The 17,246-nt window shown below is 37.0% G+C and overlaps 1 long non-coding RNA gene across 1 annotated transcript; it reads right to left on the bottom strand.

Annotated features, from left to right (window-relative positions):
• Positions 1-4,310: 4,310 nt before the first annotated feature.
• Positions 4,311-15,508, bottom strand: LOC114029144. Its single transcript, XR_003567446.1, has 3 exons — positions 15,373-15,508; positions 10,233-10,391; positions 4,311-4,877 (listed from the first exon to the last, which is right to left on the bottom strand). It is a non-coding gene; the product is annotated as an uncharacterized LOC114029144 (long non-coding RNA).
• Between the last annotated feature and the right edge of the window lie 1,738 nt (positions 15,509-17,246).

The following is a 17,246-nucleotide window of genomic DNA, read 5'->3' as shown; positions in this document are numbered from 1 at the left end:
CACCAAAAAGCTGTTTGGTGAAAGGTTTTTTATTTGCTAAGGAAATGTTTCTAACTGTTTTTGTTGTTTGAACCAGGTATTCTATTTTATTAATCACAGCTTAAATTGTGTTAACTTTGGTGAATAGTTATTTACACACCATTTACGCACAACTGGTGTGATGATGATTTAGTATCAGACATTACAGACATTTTAGGTGTGTGCTAAATTGAATAACATCCTCCCAGTTTCTTTTACTGATCAATTTTTTCCATCTTACTAGCTGGTCATCACCTAAAGTGTTTAACTGAGTGTCCACATCATTCGCAATTATAATGCTCTCTTTCTTGATTTGTAGATTGCTGTGTGAGCATCCTGAAGTCTTTTGCTTAGCTAGATGGTGTAATGGATAGAGCTTTTGACCTGGAGTTAAAAAGACCTAAGTTCAAATTCATCCTCAAACATTTGCTGGTTCTGTGACCTGGGGTAATTTACTTAACCTTGATTTCCTCAGCTGTAAAGTGGAGGTAATAATAGCATCTCCTAGGTTGTTGTGAGAATAAATTGAGATAATAGCTATAAAGTCTTTTACAAACTTTAAAGTATTATATAAATGCTAGCTATTATTATTGTTTTTGTTGTTATTGGTCATTATTATTATTAAACAGCAAGATGTAGTAGAAAGACCATTCATTCAACAAGGAGTTAAAATGAATCAGTCATCCAGAATTTAATAAGCACCTATTATGCACTAGGCATTGTGCTAGGCTTTGGGAATATAGAAGCAAAATAAAAATGGTCCTTGTACTCAAGGAATCTGAATTCTATCAGAGGTTTCGGGGAAGCAATTGTTACATAAATGTTGTTTTTCAGTTTTTTCAGTCATGTGTGACTACTCCATTTGCGGTTTTCTTGGCAAAGATATGGAGTGGTTTGCCATTTCCTTCCTTCAGTTCATTTTACAGATGAGGAAACTGAGGCAAACAAGGTGAAGTGATTTGCCCAGGGTCACATAGCTAGTAAGTATCTGAGGCCATAATTGAACTCAGGAAGATGAGTCTTCTTGACTCCAGGCCCAGCCTCTATCCACTGTACCACCTAGCTGCCCACAGTTACATAGATACAAACAGACAAAAATATACTAAATACAGAAAAGTTAAATTTTGGCGGGGAGGTAGGTAGTTGGGGATCAGGAAACATTCCCTATAAAAATGGTTGTTTCAGAATATCTTTGAAAGGAAACAAAGGATTCTAGAAAGAAGAGCAGAGGTGCTAGCACATTCCAGGCATGGGGGATAGTTGGTTCAAAGGCATAGAGATGGGGGAGCTGTATGTAAGGAATAGGAAATAGTCCAGTTTTGGTTGAATTGGAAAGTTCAGGAATGGGAGAGATTGAAAGAGAGGAAAAGGTATTACATGCATTATTTCATCTCTCCCTCCCTCCTCAATATTAAGGAAAGCTGAAGGAAGTTACATTGTTTATTACTCATATAGATGAGTAAGCTGAGATTTATGGAGGAGTCAAGTGACTTGCCCAAAGTCGCATACAAAGCGAGTCTGTCAAATTCTGTTTTCTTTTTCAAAGTCAGTTGAATTCATAATTAATTATCTTCAAATATTTGGCTGGTGTAACTTTTCAAGTTACTAGCAATTGAATTGAAGAAATCTTTGGGGCTTTTCCTGCATAGTCAGCTCATTTAAAAAAAAAATGAGAACTTTAATCACAGTAAGGTTACGTCTTTATAATTCCAAAACAACCAACTTAAAAAAAAAATGAAACATTCAATCAAACTAGTTAGCGGCAACGTTGTGAAAGGAAAAAATTAATTAAAAAAACTTAAATTATTTAAATGTAGTTTTTGTTTTAAAGACTGAATTCAGTCTGACCAGTTTAGCTATTGCTTAAATTATGATGACAGCTGCATTTATGAGTCTCATGCTACTCAGGTAGAGAGCTAACTAGCTATCCTACAGGTGGGTGTATAGATGAGTTGATTTGGGATCTGTTTGATAAAATAAACTATTTGAATTAGTATGTGGAAAACCCAAAGCATCTGTACAAATTAAGGTCACATTCATGTTGGGCAATTGGAAGAATATTTAGATGGGAAGGCAAGGGAAGGGAATAAGCATTTACATATCACTTACTATGTACCACACATTGCTAAGCATTTTACGAATATTATCTCATTTGATCCTGACAACAAACTGTTGAGATAGGTGCTGTTATTATTCTCATTTATTGAAGAAACTCAGGCAAGCAGAGGTCAAGTGACTTACTTGCCTAGGGTCACATAGCTTGTAAATATTCAAGTTCAAATTTGAACTCAGGTCCTCTTGACTCTTGGCTCAATACTCTATCTATTGTGCTACCTAGATTCATAGAGCCTTCAATGAACACATATTTTTTTATGAGACAGGTTGGTATAATGAAAGGCCCTGAAGAAAGAGGACTGAACTTGTTTTGTGAGGCCTTTTTTAAGTTTTAAAAAAAATTATTTATGCATTTTTTTGTGATGTAGTCATTTCTGAATATATTTCTCTCCCTTCTCTTGTCACAAAGGAAGCAAAAGTAGTTAAGCAAAATCTACTGACACAATGTACAAACTTCCTGATAGTATAAGCAACATTGTATACCTATAGCTCTCCCACCTTTCCATTAAAAAAGGATTCTTATTTCCTCATCTCTTTTCTGGGGCTAAGATTGGGCATCATTCCCTGGTAGTTAGCTTTATTTGGTTATTTTTATTTATATTGATATTATAATGCTTGAAGGTTTAGAAAGTACTTTCTTAACAACCACCCCCTGAGGCAGTGTCATTTCATAGCATTATTGTCTACCTGGTTCTGCTCACTTCAGTGTATCAGTTCATACGTGACTTCCCATGTTACTACAAATCCATTATGTTTATAGTTTATGATACAATATTATCCCATAACATTCATATACTTGAAGTTGCTTAAGCTGTTTGCTAATTCATGGGCACCCACTTTGTTTACAATTCTTTGCCAACCTGGATTTGAATTCTGGCTTTCCTTTTCATTATTTGTGTGACATTGGGCAAGTCACTTAACTTCTCTGGACCTCAGTTTATTCATATGTAAAATGAGGTGATTGTACTAGAATGGGGGGAGGGGATCTGCAGCCAGGAGACCACATGTGTCCTTCCAGGTCTTTGGTTATGATCTTTTGACCGAGTCCAAGTTTTATGGAACAAATCCTTCTATTAAGGGGATTTGTTCTGGGAAGTTTGGATTCAGTCAAAGGGCTGCACTTGAGGACCTAGAGGACCTTGAGGCCACAGGTTCCCTACCCCTGCACTAGATAATCACCACCATCCCTTCCAACTCTAAAATTCTAATCCTATAATCCTCTGCAAACTGGCAGAATCATAGTTTACATAAAGAACACTTAATGGTGGTTGGCACATCTAAGACCTAAATCACCATTCCCAGGAACAACTTTGAGATAGCAGTTATTTACTGACATCAATATGAGATACCCAGTGAGGCTGCATAACATTATCATGCTTGACTGCCTTGTTTGTTCTGAGTGGGTTGTTTCCTCTTCCTGTACAAGTCACTAGGCAGAACCTCCTGAAATATTGCCTTTTCATGTAATACCACTTCTGTTAAACAGAATGCACATTCAAGAAAACCACCTATGGTGCTATTGAAGATCTTATAATACTGAACAAGAAGTTACAGGAGAAATGGGTTAGGGTGCTACTCATTTAACAAAGGAAAATTTAAGATCTTAAATTTAACTCTGATGCTTTGCTGTAATATTGAAGTTTAAACACAAATCAACATCATAGAGTAGGATTTGGAGCTGAAAGACACTTTAGAGATAACTAGTCCAAATCTTTTTTTGGAGATGAAGAAACTGAAACCCAGAGGGTGGAACAAGTTGATCACAGCAATAAGCTTTCCAACCTAAAAGCAGAGCCAGGATTCCAATCCAGATCTTTTGACTCCAAATTCAAAGTACCGAGATTCATAGTCTGGTTTATTTTAATGTTGATCGCACATAGTATGTGTTTAATAAGAGTTTGCTGAATAGAATTATGTTGCTGAACATTTTTGTTTTTGGAATTGTACGCTGGGATTAGATTGCTTTGTGTGTTAGATGGGGTTTATATGCTGAAAGGATACAACATGTATCAGTTCCTCTTCCACCCCAGTACAATGTAGGCTTCTTGAAGGAAGGGACTAATTTTTGCCTTTCTTTACATCTCCAGTAACTAGGATAGTATCTGACACACAGTAGGTACCTAATAAATGCTTGTTAAATTGAATTGAATTTTTATGTGGATTTACTTTGTATCCTACTATTTTACTAAAAATTATTGTTTCAACTAATTTATAGTTGTCTTTAGTTGTCTTTAGTTGTTTTATTACCTCATTCCCTATTCTGATTCCCTCTATTTCTTTTTCTTCTTTTACTACTATTGCTAGCATTTAAAAAAATGTTAAAGAGTGAATGGAGTTTTCCTAAGGGATATTTTTAAAGCCTCCTTTCCAATGGAATGTTCTGATTAATAGAATGAAAATATGATTTACCTCAATATTCAAATACACAGATTTATCATAGTACTTCTTTTCTAATCAAAGTTGGTCAACAAGTCAGGTGCAGAAGATCTTTTGAAAACAGAACACTACAACTCTGACTTGATAGACACATCCCCTGCTTGGACTCTCCTTTCCCCTAATGTTCTTCTGTTGTTATGGAGACTTCTAGCAAAATGTACTTTTGTCTTCCACATGGTTCAATATCTTGGCATGCTCTGCTGTTACCATGGAGATATTTGGACATGAATTTTGCTGTTCCTTTCAGCAGCAGAGCACCTTCTTGTGCCTCAGGCAGCTGTGTGATGTCACTGGGTGACTGCAGGCATCTAAAAGAGAAGAGGAAAATTGCAACTAGTTCCAACCTGTTCTCTAATTGAACAAACAAACAAATAAACAAACAGCAGTGAAATCCACACTGGGGAAGGGGTGAGAACTTTACTTGAAACCACTATCCTTTAGAACAAGAATATTATTGAATATCCAGGTGTTGGAAAATTAATGTTGTCGATGACCAACCTAATTTAAGACGAAGAGGAAAGTAGGGAGTGAGAATGGATTTACATGTTCATTGTTTCAGCCCATTGAAATTATATTATTAAACCTTGATCATCATTTAGCATCAATTCTCTTCTTTCTGTCTCTCTCACTCTCTCCATATATATATATGTGTATATACATATGTGTGTAGATAGATGTTTTTGTTCTGATTAGTTCATTATTGACTAATCAGAAGATTTGGATTTCTGCTACCTCCTAGATGTGTGACCCTGGCCAACTCACTTAACTTCTGAGTCTCAGTTTATCTGTAAAATGGTGATAGTAGTACCTGCACTACTTATCTAAGACAGTTGTTGTCAGGAAAGCACTTTGTAAAACATGAAGCACTATATGAATGTTAACTATTATTGTTTGAGTGGTAAAATCAAGGGGCAGCTATGTGGTACAATGGATAGAGTGCTGGGCCTGAAGTCAGGAATATTCATCTTCATGAGTTCAAATCTGGCCTCAAGCATTTACTAGCTATGTGACCCTGGGCAAATCATTTTAACCTGCTTCCCTCAGTTTCTCATCTGTAAAATGAGCTGAAGAAGGAAATGGCAAACAGCTCCAATATCTTTGCCAAGAAAACTGCAAATGGGGTTGGATACGATTGAAAAATTACAACAATAAAATCAAAGAAGTGATTGATGAATATATTTTTTATATCAATGGTGCATTATTATTTAGATTAGAAGAGGGAAGAGTTCTGATGGCAATATATCAGCTTTTTGAAGGGATAGACCACCTTGTTTTGTTTTTGTATTGCCAGCCTCTAGCACCAAGCCTGACGGGCAGTAGCACTTAATAAATACTTGTTGATTTGAATTGGATATTGAAATCTGTTTCCATTTAAAAGTTACATTGTTTAGGACTCTATAGGGAGTAAAGTAAAACAGGCCCCATAGGGAAGTTATGAGGGTAAATGAAATAATATGTATGAAATTAGTTGAATTTCTCAGAAGAGATGTCATAACATTGAAGATATGAATTAAATCTCATTAGATAAAATCTTACTTTGAAAACCTCTGTGCATAAAAATTTCCCAGACCCTGACCCATGGTCCACTCTTTCAAATAGCACAGATGATGGTTTTGGCACAAAAAGTGCCGGACAGCTATGGGGAGTTCAATGCAATGAAATCTGCTAGATTAAATTCTACTTTAGCTTGATCTTCTGAGGAACCTGCCTTTTGCCAGTACAATGAGCAAAAATGTTCTTCCACCTACTTCCATAGTTGCTACTGAAATTAAACTTACATTCTATGGAAAGGGAACAGTATATCTGAGCCTCCAGCACTGATCCCCTTTTTCCCAAGGGTTCTATAAGCAACTGGATATTCATGTGTGCAGACATATGGACACAGACACAAACAAGTATGATCTTACTGGAAACAGAATGTATTATACTTCTCATGGAAAGTGTTTTTCTATATTTCTATATCATTTGCATGGTAGCCAGAAAGGACACTTTGATTGAAAGAGCATTGGCAGAAGCAACTAGGTGGCACAGTGGATAGTGCACTAGGCTTGGAGTCAGGAGGACCTGAGTTCAAATCTGGCCTCAGACCAGACACTTCACACTAACTAGCTGTGTGACCCTGGGAAAGTCACTTAACCCTGATTGCCTCAAAAAAAAAAAAGAGCATTGGTGTTGGAGTTACAGGATATAGGTTCACATTCCATCAAATACCCATTTAACCTTAGGCAATTCACTTAACTTCTCACTAGCCTCCTTGCTATCCTTCTCACAAGACATATCTTTGCCTTAATCTGACTTAAATCTTATATAGGTTGTATTTTCATGTGTGCTTCATTTGTTTTGCCAACTAAATCATAAGCTCTTTGAAAGCAGGGCATCCACAAATCCCTAAAATCACACTGGCAAAATATCTTGCTTTTAGTAGGTCTCTGATAGTTATTTGTTGGTTGATTTGTTGAATGAATGTGGTTGAGGTTGCCAGAAAAGAGAATAGAGTGCACCTGTGCAGCAAGAAGAATGGATAGGGATGGATATAAAAGATGAGTACTATGATAAGAAATGTTAATTCCTAAAAGAATAAAAATGTGAATTAATTCTTAATTAAAATTCTTCTGAAGTTTGCTGATAGCTGTCAGATGTGGTTGCTTGGTGTTTGCTAAGTAGTTTTCCTTTATTACAAGGTACAATGGATGGAGGGGCATATCAGGAAATGACTAAAATTTAAAAATGAAAGGCATCAATAAAACACTTTTAAAAGGTCTGTTGATAGGTGTTTGGAAATTGGAAATCTCTTTTAAGTGGAAGAATATAAAGGAAAATTAAAACACTCAAACCTCAATATGGATAATAGAATTACAGTCTCTACTGAGAAACATCTGAGTTTGAGTATAGTGATAGCTAACTTTGGTTAAACACAAATTAAACAGAAATGGACTTGTGAAAAAAATGTTTCATAAATTTTATTTCACATATAAGTGAATAGAAAAACAGGCATGCATTTAGTATGTACTGATTTTAAATTATGAAATGTGTTACCAGAAACATTGCCTGAAAGATTAAGCTCTGTGTAGATGGTTTCAACACTCCATACATCAGTGGTGAGGAACCTGTGGCCTTCTAGGTCCTTGGGTGTGGCCTTTTGACTGAATCTGAGTTTTTGAGAACAAATCCTTTTATTCTGGGGATCTGTTCTGTGAAGTTTGGATTTAGTCAAAGGGCTGCACTTGAGGATCTGGAGGGCCACATGTGGCCTTGAGGCCGAAGGGGTGGTTTTGCCTCCAATGACACAGACTGTAGCCCTTCCCAATCTTAACTGATGCTTCATCAGTTATTGTGATCAATGAAATTCACCAATTGGTGAAGGTTTGGGTGGCAACTTTCTTTGAACTTAATGGCTGAATTGGTCCTTAGACAACAGTCTAGAGCTTGGACTAGAACCTGAAACCTTTGGTTTGGTAGGGCTTGCCAGAGCTTGGGATCTGCTGGTATTGATTTGATAACCTAAGGTTATCCTGTGTGTTACAATGAGGAATGGAGGTGAACCTGGTGACCCCATTCAGGTCATTCTACAGTGGAGGGCTCTAGAATATATGCCTAAAAGAAATTCAAATAAGTAAATAATAGTTTAATAAATGGTAGGAAGTCAGAGTTAAAATTCCTTAATGGAAAAAAAGAACCTTAGCTGACTTGGTTATACAGTGGGACAAGAATTCTCTAATTTATGTATGTGTGTATACACCTAGTGGCCTCATTAAAGTAGTTTCTATTAATAATATACTTATATGTGTATATACATGTCTATGCATTCATGTATACACACATATATACATATGCAATTTTCTACAAATCCATTCCTGTTTAGTTTGTGTTCAGCCAAAGAGACCAGTTAGCTGTCAATATACTCAAACTCAAATGTTTCTCAGTAGAGACTAAAATTCTACCATTTATATTTAAACTGAGGTTTCAGTGGTTCACTTTTCATTTATAGTCTTCCTCTTAAAAAGATTTTGTTGTTTAGTTGTTTCAGTCGTGTCTGACTCTTCATTGACCCCATCTAGGGTTTTCTTGGCGAAGATACTGGAGTAGTTTGCCATTTCCTTCTCCAGTTCATCCTACAGATGAGGAAACTGAGGCAAACATGGTTAAGTGACTTGTCCAGAATCACACAGTTAGAAAATATCTGAGGCCAGATTTGAACTCAGATTGTCCTTATTATATTTATGTATATGTATGTGTATATACATACATATTTGTATAAAATAAGATATATTCTGTATAACATACATATTACTAAAAGGGAATACTTTAGTGAGGCCACTAGTTGGCATAGCAAATAGTGTGCTGAACTTGGAATCAAGAAGACTTTCACTTGAAATCTGCTTTAAAGACTAGTTGTATGAGATCCTAGATGAGTCACTTAGTCTCTCTCAGCCTCAGTTTCCTCATCCATACAATGGTGATGATAATAACACCTCCCTCATAGGGTTGTTTAGAGGATCAAATGAGATTATGTATGTAACACTGCAAACCTTAAAGTGCTAAATACATGTTAGCTATTATTATTTTGATTGTTATTTAAGAACATCCACAATCACAATGGATAGAAAGCAAGTCTCAGAGTCAGGATGGCCTGGGTTCAGGTCTGATGGGCTGACACATATTTCTGCTATTAGGTAACTCTCTAAGATTACATGTTGCAAAACAGTTGCAGATCTGCATTGATAGATGACAAATTGGCAACTTTCTCATCAGGAAGCTCCTTCCACTGATGAAATCATGGGCCCAGACACCCCCCCCCCCCCCCCCCCCCACACACTCTTTCTCTCTCCCTCTTTCATATATATATATATAATATACATACACACACACACACACACATATATATACATTAAGATCGTTGTACCTAATATGGTCCTCAGAGTGAAACAGGCATAACAGGAAGGAAAATGCAGAGTAATATAGCTCGGGTATTAAGGGACAGTGTGATGGAAACAATTACAGAGGATTGGATTTGGGGTCTGAATACCTGCCTGAGTATTAGCTCTGCTACTTACTGGACGTATGACTGTGGGCAAATTGCTTACTCTCTCTGGGCCTCAGTTTCCTTATCTACAAAACTGGGGGAAGATGGTCAATAAGCATTTCCCACACTGAGTTCTGTAGAACACTGATGCTCTGTGTAATATAAATAATGATTCATAAAGAACGATTTGAGGTTCATGGTACTTTTCCTATAAACTATTATACATGAAATTAGTTATTAAAAATACTTATATATCACTAAGCATCCTGGCCCTCACTGACTGAACAACAAGACATGATTTATTTTACCCCTCCCCCAGAGTTCTCCAATAACCTTAAAGGGCTTGGGCTTATCTAGGCTCTCTATAAATGGTTCCCACCCCCCATTGATGGTGTTCCCTCTGATTTTAGGGTTGGTCTCCTACAGTCCAGTTCCATTTAGTCACTAATAATTGGATTAGCTTTTACAAAGGAATATTCACTTCAAGAGATATAATTACAATATACAAATTTACTGTCCAAAATATGCCCCCTAATCCTCCTCCCCCCTTGCACCACTTAAGTCTCTAGGGAAGGGGAAGAGATTAGGTTCACAGCTTAGTGTGCTTCCTATAGTATATAGTTCCAGTTCCAAGTCCAACCTCTCCCCCTCCTTGGCCTCAAGTCCCAGGTGGCCTGGCTTCTCTGGGCTTTCCTGCCAGGCTGGCTGGCTATCTATCCGCAGCATCCTGTCTGCAGTCTTCTGTAATCCAGATTCTGATGTCACCATGGCTCAAATCCGGTGGGGATAGACCAGGCATCTAAAATGGAAAAGGACAAACAATCTAGAACAGAAACAGATACCCTCAAACCTGTTTCTTGGACCAAGAGTAAAACAGGGAGGGTAGGAGAAGAAAATCCTTACCAGTTCATGGTGCCCATACTGTGCGTGAACCATGAAATCTTCAGCCTTGGGGCACAGCAGGAAAGAAAGCACAAGAAAGAAACTAAAAAGAGACCAAATCTGGCCAGTTTTTAAAACAGGGCCTCTTCTAGCCATGCTGCCAATCAAAGGAGGCCATTGCCTTACCATGTGGTAGAGGATGCAGAGAGCTTCCGTGTTAGGCTATTTGGGCACTCTCAAGGCAAGTCTCTCAAGGTGCCCCTACATTAGGCTGTCTAAACTTATTCCAATCCCAATTACATGTGTATGCTTTGATTTTTTTTTAGTGCAAAAATACACTTGATTTCATCTATTTTATTTCAAAATAGCTTTGTAGCTTCATTATACAAGGGTTATTTCAAACTCCATGCTTCCCTCTTTAAGACCAGCACTTATTGGCTACATTTAATGTATTTCAAGTTACAAAGAACAAATTACTTTGTAAAATACTAAACTAAGTCATAGTATCATAGATTTAGAGCTCAAAAGACCCCAGAGGTTAAATGTTTCAAGCCTCTTATTTTATAAATAAAGAAACCGGGGCTCAATGAAGTTAAGAAATTTACCCAAGGTCATTGAAATGTAGCAAATGGCAGAGCTGAGACTTGAACCCAGGTCCTGTGAGTTCAGACCCGGGGACTTTTTCCCTATAGCACCCTGCCTAAACTCCTTTGCAGTTCTATGATTTAACATTCATGATTTACGTTAAGTAGAGAAATATAGGAGAAGTGGGCATATGGAATGAATGTCAGATGTCAGGTGAGATACCTAACTAAAAAAAAAAAACAATGCTCAAGATGAAAATAACTTCTTATGCGATTGATATAGTTGAGAGTAGGGCTTGCATGGCATAAAATAATTAGTTTACCAGAGGTCTATTCAGTCATATAAAAGTTATATACTATATATGCAAATAAACATAAGCCTTCATGTGCAGGGCTTGTGAGACACTGGCAGGAAAGCCCATAAGATGACCCCAAAGTAACATAAGACATTCCATGGAAATGGGTGTCTGTGGTTAAAAAAATTTTCTTTAAAAATGTATTAGCTACAGATACTTGTTCTCTTAGTATTGCAATACAGGAAATAGTAGGAGGGGGTAACAAGTGTAGGTTAAGTGATGGAAAATTATGTGGGCAGGTGAGAATATTCATGGGCCCAGAATGTTTTTGAACCTATGTACAACACCCACTAGAATGTGAGGTAATTTTAGAATTGACTGATGAGTTGATTATGGAGAAGGAAATAGCAAACTACTCCAGTATCTTTATCAAGAAAACCCCCAAAGGGGTCACAAAGTATGGGACATGACCAACTAAACAAAGACGAGCTGATAGTAATTTCACCGGCATTTATCACTTCACTTGAGTGCTTGAACAGCTTGACCTTGAATGTCAAACTAAAAGTAAATACCAAAAGATATGATGACCTCCTTTCCTTCCTTTTTCTCTCCACCCCTCTCCTTTTTGTTTCTGTCTTCCTTGTCTCTGTGTCTCTATCTCTCACTCTCTATCTCCCTCCCTCTCTCTTCTATGAGTACATACTTTTCAGAGACCATTCTACCAACTTGCACCGGTGGAAAGTTTTCATTTTCATAGTTTGAATCAAAGGATCTAGTGTTCTACCTTGTCACGATAGATTCTGATTCCAGATTTTGACTGAATCCTAAACAAAAGTAGAATGTTAGAGTTAGCATATGTTATATTACACTGAGGCCCTGAGCCAGGAATATACAATCCTGAATTACTTACCATTTTCTTAACTATTAGTTGCATGCTCTCCTAAGAAAGATAAATCCTTAAGCTCTCCAAAAGATCTCTGCTTTCACAGCTCTGAGTTCTCTCCTAATTGATGAACATTACAATTCCCATGTGTCTTAGAAGATAGTTTTATGAGTTCCCCCAAAGTTAATAATGTAGTGTCCCATTTTATAGTGATGAGAAGAAAATAATTGTTGGATAGGTAATATGGTGAATAGAATACTGGACTTGTCAGGAAGACCTGAGTTCAAAGCCTCCTTCAGACAGTTGCTAGCTATAGCTATGTGACCCTAGGCAAGTCATTTAGCTGCTCAACTTCACCTATAAAATGGGGATAAAATTAGTCATCCACCTCACAGGATTGTTACAAAGATCAAAGGAAATTATATTTGTAAAGCACTTTACAAATCTTAAGACACTATATAAACAAGCTATTATTATTATTATTATTATTGTTAATTACTTTATTAACAGCTCAAGTGAAATAAGTAGCAAAAATAGCCTTGCCCCTTTTTATTGATAGTGAAACTGAGGCTTAGATGGCCTAAGTGATTTGCTCGTGGTCATACAACTAGCAAGTGTCAGAATCAGAAGTGGAACACCCAAGTCTTTTATCAGCTATTATTACTATTATTATTATTATTATTACTAATACCCTCAGAAAAACTAGAAGTTCAAATATTTTCAGCTTGTAAATAAAAGGCATTTTTTCTCTGGAAGCTTCATTTAGAATGAACTTAAAGTCTACCTCTAAGATAAGATCTAACTAAATTATATCTTATTGTTCAATTTCAGGTTCATCATTATACCTTTGCATATTGCTCACTCTGGGAACTTACAGCCTAATACAGGAAATCATCATGTGAACCGAGACAGCAATATTACATATATAAAAACTAAATTGCATTTCAGAGCACTTTACCAATGATAGACATTTTACCAGATCTATTATTCTATTTAAAAACTCTAATGATTTCCTTACTAAAATAGGGCAAAAGACAGTGTTTCCTTTTTGTAAGTAACACATTTGAAAGTTCCTCTTTTTGGAGGAGGGGGTGGGGTCAAGAGATCTACATCTCAAAGTTGAACTATAATACACTCATCAGTTATTTGAGCAAGACTTCCAAAACATAATGGAACTTGGAATAGCTATACAATATTATGAGAAGACTGGAAATATAAAGAACATTAATATTTTAGCAGTTCTGTTACTGATATGATTAGTGTCACCAATGAAGACTTAAGCAATAGTAAAACTATTCTATTTTTTTTTCCAAAACAGTAAGATAAAACACCAACTCAGTAAATGTAAAGCTTGGGAGTCATATAGACATTGGTTCACAGGAAAAGACAGTTAGGTATAGTCCTGAATTTTCTCACTTTTATTACCCTAACACTGCCCATTGACTCTTAGGCATGTTGATAAGAATTCATGGTTTTCCACCCCTACTCCCACCCCCTCACCCACTAAAAAGCAGACTGAATCTTGGCGCTTGGGTCAAGACACTAGTGATACAACTCATTGCCAATTCAGGCAGCAGAGTGAATGTACAGAAAGCACAGGAAGATAGCTCTTTTGAAATAATAAAGCTATCACCTTACAGCTATTCTATTATTTATCCTTGCAACATCCCTAAGGAATAGGTAGGGGCAGGTATTGTTATTTCCATCTCATAGGTGGAAAAACTGACACCCAGAAAGGTTAAGTGATTTACTTAAGGTCACATAGTGAGCCAGTGATGGGATACTAGACCTCCTGACTCCCTAGCAGCATTTTCCCCATTAAATTTGATTGCTATTCTTAAGAAACTTGGTGGGCAGGTAACACTGCATTATATAAATAAATTCCTTTCTGATGAATCAATAAAGGAATAGGAGGCTGCACCCATATTTCAAAATAGGAAAGGTTCCCACAATGTTGGACCTACCTTGGGTACTTGGCAAATTGGCTGGGCCTAAATTGGCTGCTGGTCATGGTGCTCAGTATCTTAGGGGAGTCCATTGTACTTAGAAACAAAGTTACTTGCCATACGGTTTCTTTTAAATTATGAAGTTCTTTTGGCATTTGTGGTCTTACGCAGGGCTAGCCCTAGACAAAATTCTCAAGCTGGCACAATTAGTTTTGGTTCCCTCTCTTTTCCTTTATCATTTTCCCCTCCTCTCTCCTACTTACTCCCTTAAATTAACTCCCTCTCCCTCTCTGCCTTTGACATTCCCTTATTACAAGGGCCTAGACTAAGAAGGTGTTAATTGATGCTGGTTTAAGGTGTTACTTCTTTTAGATTGATTTGCATTTTAATGGGAGTCTGTGGAAGAGGGAAAAAGCCTTGAATGAATTTCTAAGCCAGTACAGGTTTGTAGGGATAACTCCCCCCCCCCCCACTTTCAAATCACATCATTCAATCACCTATTTCAATCATTCACAAAGCCAGCCCTGGTAAATTCATCAGTGAATTTACATGTTATTTTCCATACCACTTCATGACCCCCCCCACCCCCATGGTCTCTAATTCTTCACTTCTTCCTGACCTAAGTAAATGGTTATGTTTTAAATGTCTCTGAAACTGATGGTAATAGTCACAGAGCAAAATTCCATGGTTCTTACAAGGTTGGTGAGAACATGCTTCACCATAGATCCTGGAGCAGGAAGGGACCACAGAGGTTACTACACTTGGAAGTGTTTTTTTTTTTTATTTTTAAAAATCAAAATGGCAGGGTGGGGCTCAGGTACTTAAGCTTTTGCAAAAACAAACCCTGGTTGATATATTCCTGGTATAAGGAGGGAGTGTAGAGCATTGAACAAGATCAAATTAAGAGGTTCCCCAATCAAACAGATGCATCCACCTTAAGTTAGTATATTTTCATGACTCTGTGAGTAAACAGCTCAGATTTCAGAAATAATGGAGGAAATTTCTAAAGAATCAGCTGGCAGTCAAATAATCCTTTGTCAGTCTGCTGCATTTCCCACACAATGACAATGGAAACCTACTATCAGTCAGGCATGAACTCAATTTTTTTGTTCTCTCCCTCCTTCCTCCCCCTTACTCCCTCCCCCCCACCCACTGATGGATTTGCACTGATCTGTCCCTGCTCACTTACCTGCTTCTCTTTGTAATCAAGGGCAAGCTCTTTGAGATGGCTTACCAAGATTGTGGATGCAGTTTGTAGGCTTGGAGCAGGCTCTCTCTGTGTAAAGGGAACTTGCCCATACAGGGATGGGAAATATGACCTTGGCCTCATTAGTAGGCTGGTTTAGTGGAGCTTGCTAAGCAGCCCAGACTACAAAGAGCCAGAGGATGGATAGCACACACATGACCATTCACTTTGTAATCAGCTAACATATAGGTTGTGTCAACACGCACATACACTGGTTGGAATGTTTTGACTGTCAAGTCACTCAAGAAAACAGTCAAGTCAGTCAACACGCTTGTCTGACTTTTTTTTTTTTTTGGACAGACTAGACTTTTTTGTACTGATTTAACTGGATCGTGTGTGTAGACACAGCCAGTTTTTACTTGCCAAAAAAGGAGTGTTTTTCAAATGTAACTTAATGAAATAGCTAGGTTACAGCATATAAATTCACTTCTTTATGAATATGTGTCAGGCTATCAAATAAGCAAAGAGTATATTCTCTCTCTATTTTTTCTTCCTTGTTTGAAATTATAGCTAGAGCAGATTGATTCTTGATTAGATGAATTCATAGTGCCATCTAGTGTTCAGATTCAAGATTATCAGCACTATGAAAAGTTTTAATCAGACATTTTCTTGATTTATTATAACGGAAACAATAGCGACAGCATTGTACTTTCTCTGTTTAAATGGTGCATTTGGATGAGTACTTGCCCTGGTACATTCCATTCTAAGTGTGAAGAAAGTAAGCTATCTTAACTAGTGGCACAAGAAACCCAATGATGCTGGGATTGAATTGATTAGAAAAAAATTATTTTACAATCATAGATTTAGAGCTAGAAGGGACCTTGGAGGTCAGATAGCCTAAAATCTCTTGTTTCACAGATGATGAAACCCAGGCTGCAGAGATTAAGTGACTACAACACACTTGAAAAAAATATAAAAATTATCTAAGTATGTTCTTCCCTCCTGTGCTTTCATCCCAGACATGTGAGAAGAGGAATGATTATCCAGGTAGGACTAATCTTATTCAGTGATCTGTAAAATAACAAAAATACTTACAGGGTTGTTTTAAGACTAAAATTAGATAATATGTGGGAAATCACTTGCAAACCTTAAATCACTATCTGAATAAGTATTATCATTATTAATGAAAGGTAACCCAAGGGAAACTGAATCACCATTCCCAGAAATGTGACATTAAGCTGAGCAATATTAGCTCAGAAATCAGTTTACATTATTTATCATTTGTGACATGGCTCATATCACTAAATCATATTCCCAAAAAAATTTTATAAGAAAATTGATGGTGGCAGTTAAGGTTTAAAAGAAGAGGGGGCAATCAGTCTGAGACTTTAAGAAAGCAAAACACCAGCCAGCATGCAACATTGGCTGCTTTTAGCAGCTATAATACCAAATGTGCCAACTAGTGTAAGAGAATTAATTTGGTGAGTATTAATGCTAAACAAATGTATATTCCTGAGGCAAAGTAATGTCTTTTGTTTTTTTTAAATCTAGAATCCTCAGTGAAAGAAATTTTTTTTTTTCTGAAACAACAGCAGAACAGAAAGGCATGGGGAATCATTTTTGGTAAAATAGCTCAAGAGAAATTACAGTGATGTTTGGGAATAGGAAGTGTTTGATTTCACCTGTTGGAGACATCAGTCAATTCCCTTTAGCCAGACCTGGCCATCACATTGCTGAGTACCTCAGCTGTGAACCTTGTTGGGAGAGGGGGAGGTTCTTATGGGAATCCAGTTCTTACCTCAGCTTCATGCCCTTGAGAAATTTCCTCCTCTATCAACAGCATCTGTATATCAGAAATATAAGGAAGTACTAAGAGC

The sequence above is a fragment of the Vombatus ursinus genome, unplaced genomic scaffold (genome assembly GCF_900497805.2).
Source record: "Vombatus ursinus unplaced genomic scaffold, bare-nosed wombat genome assembly UNPS02014909.1, whole genome shotgun sequence".
Lineage (NCBI taxonomy): Eukaryota > Metazoa > Chordata > Mammalia > Diprotodontia > Vombatidae > Vombatus > Vombatus ursinus.
This window is presented reverse-complemented; position numbering and strand designations above follow the sequence as displayed.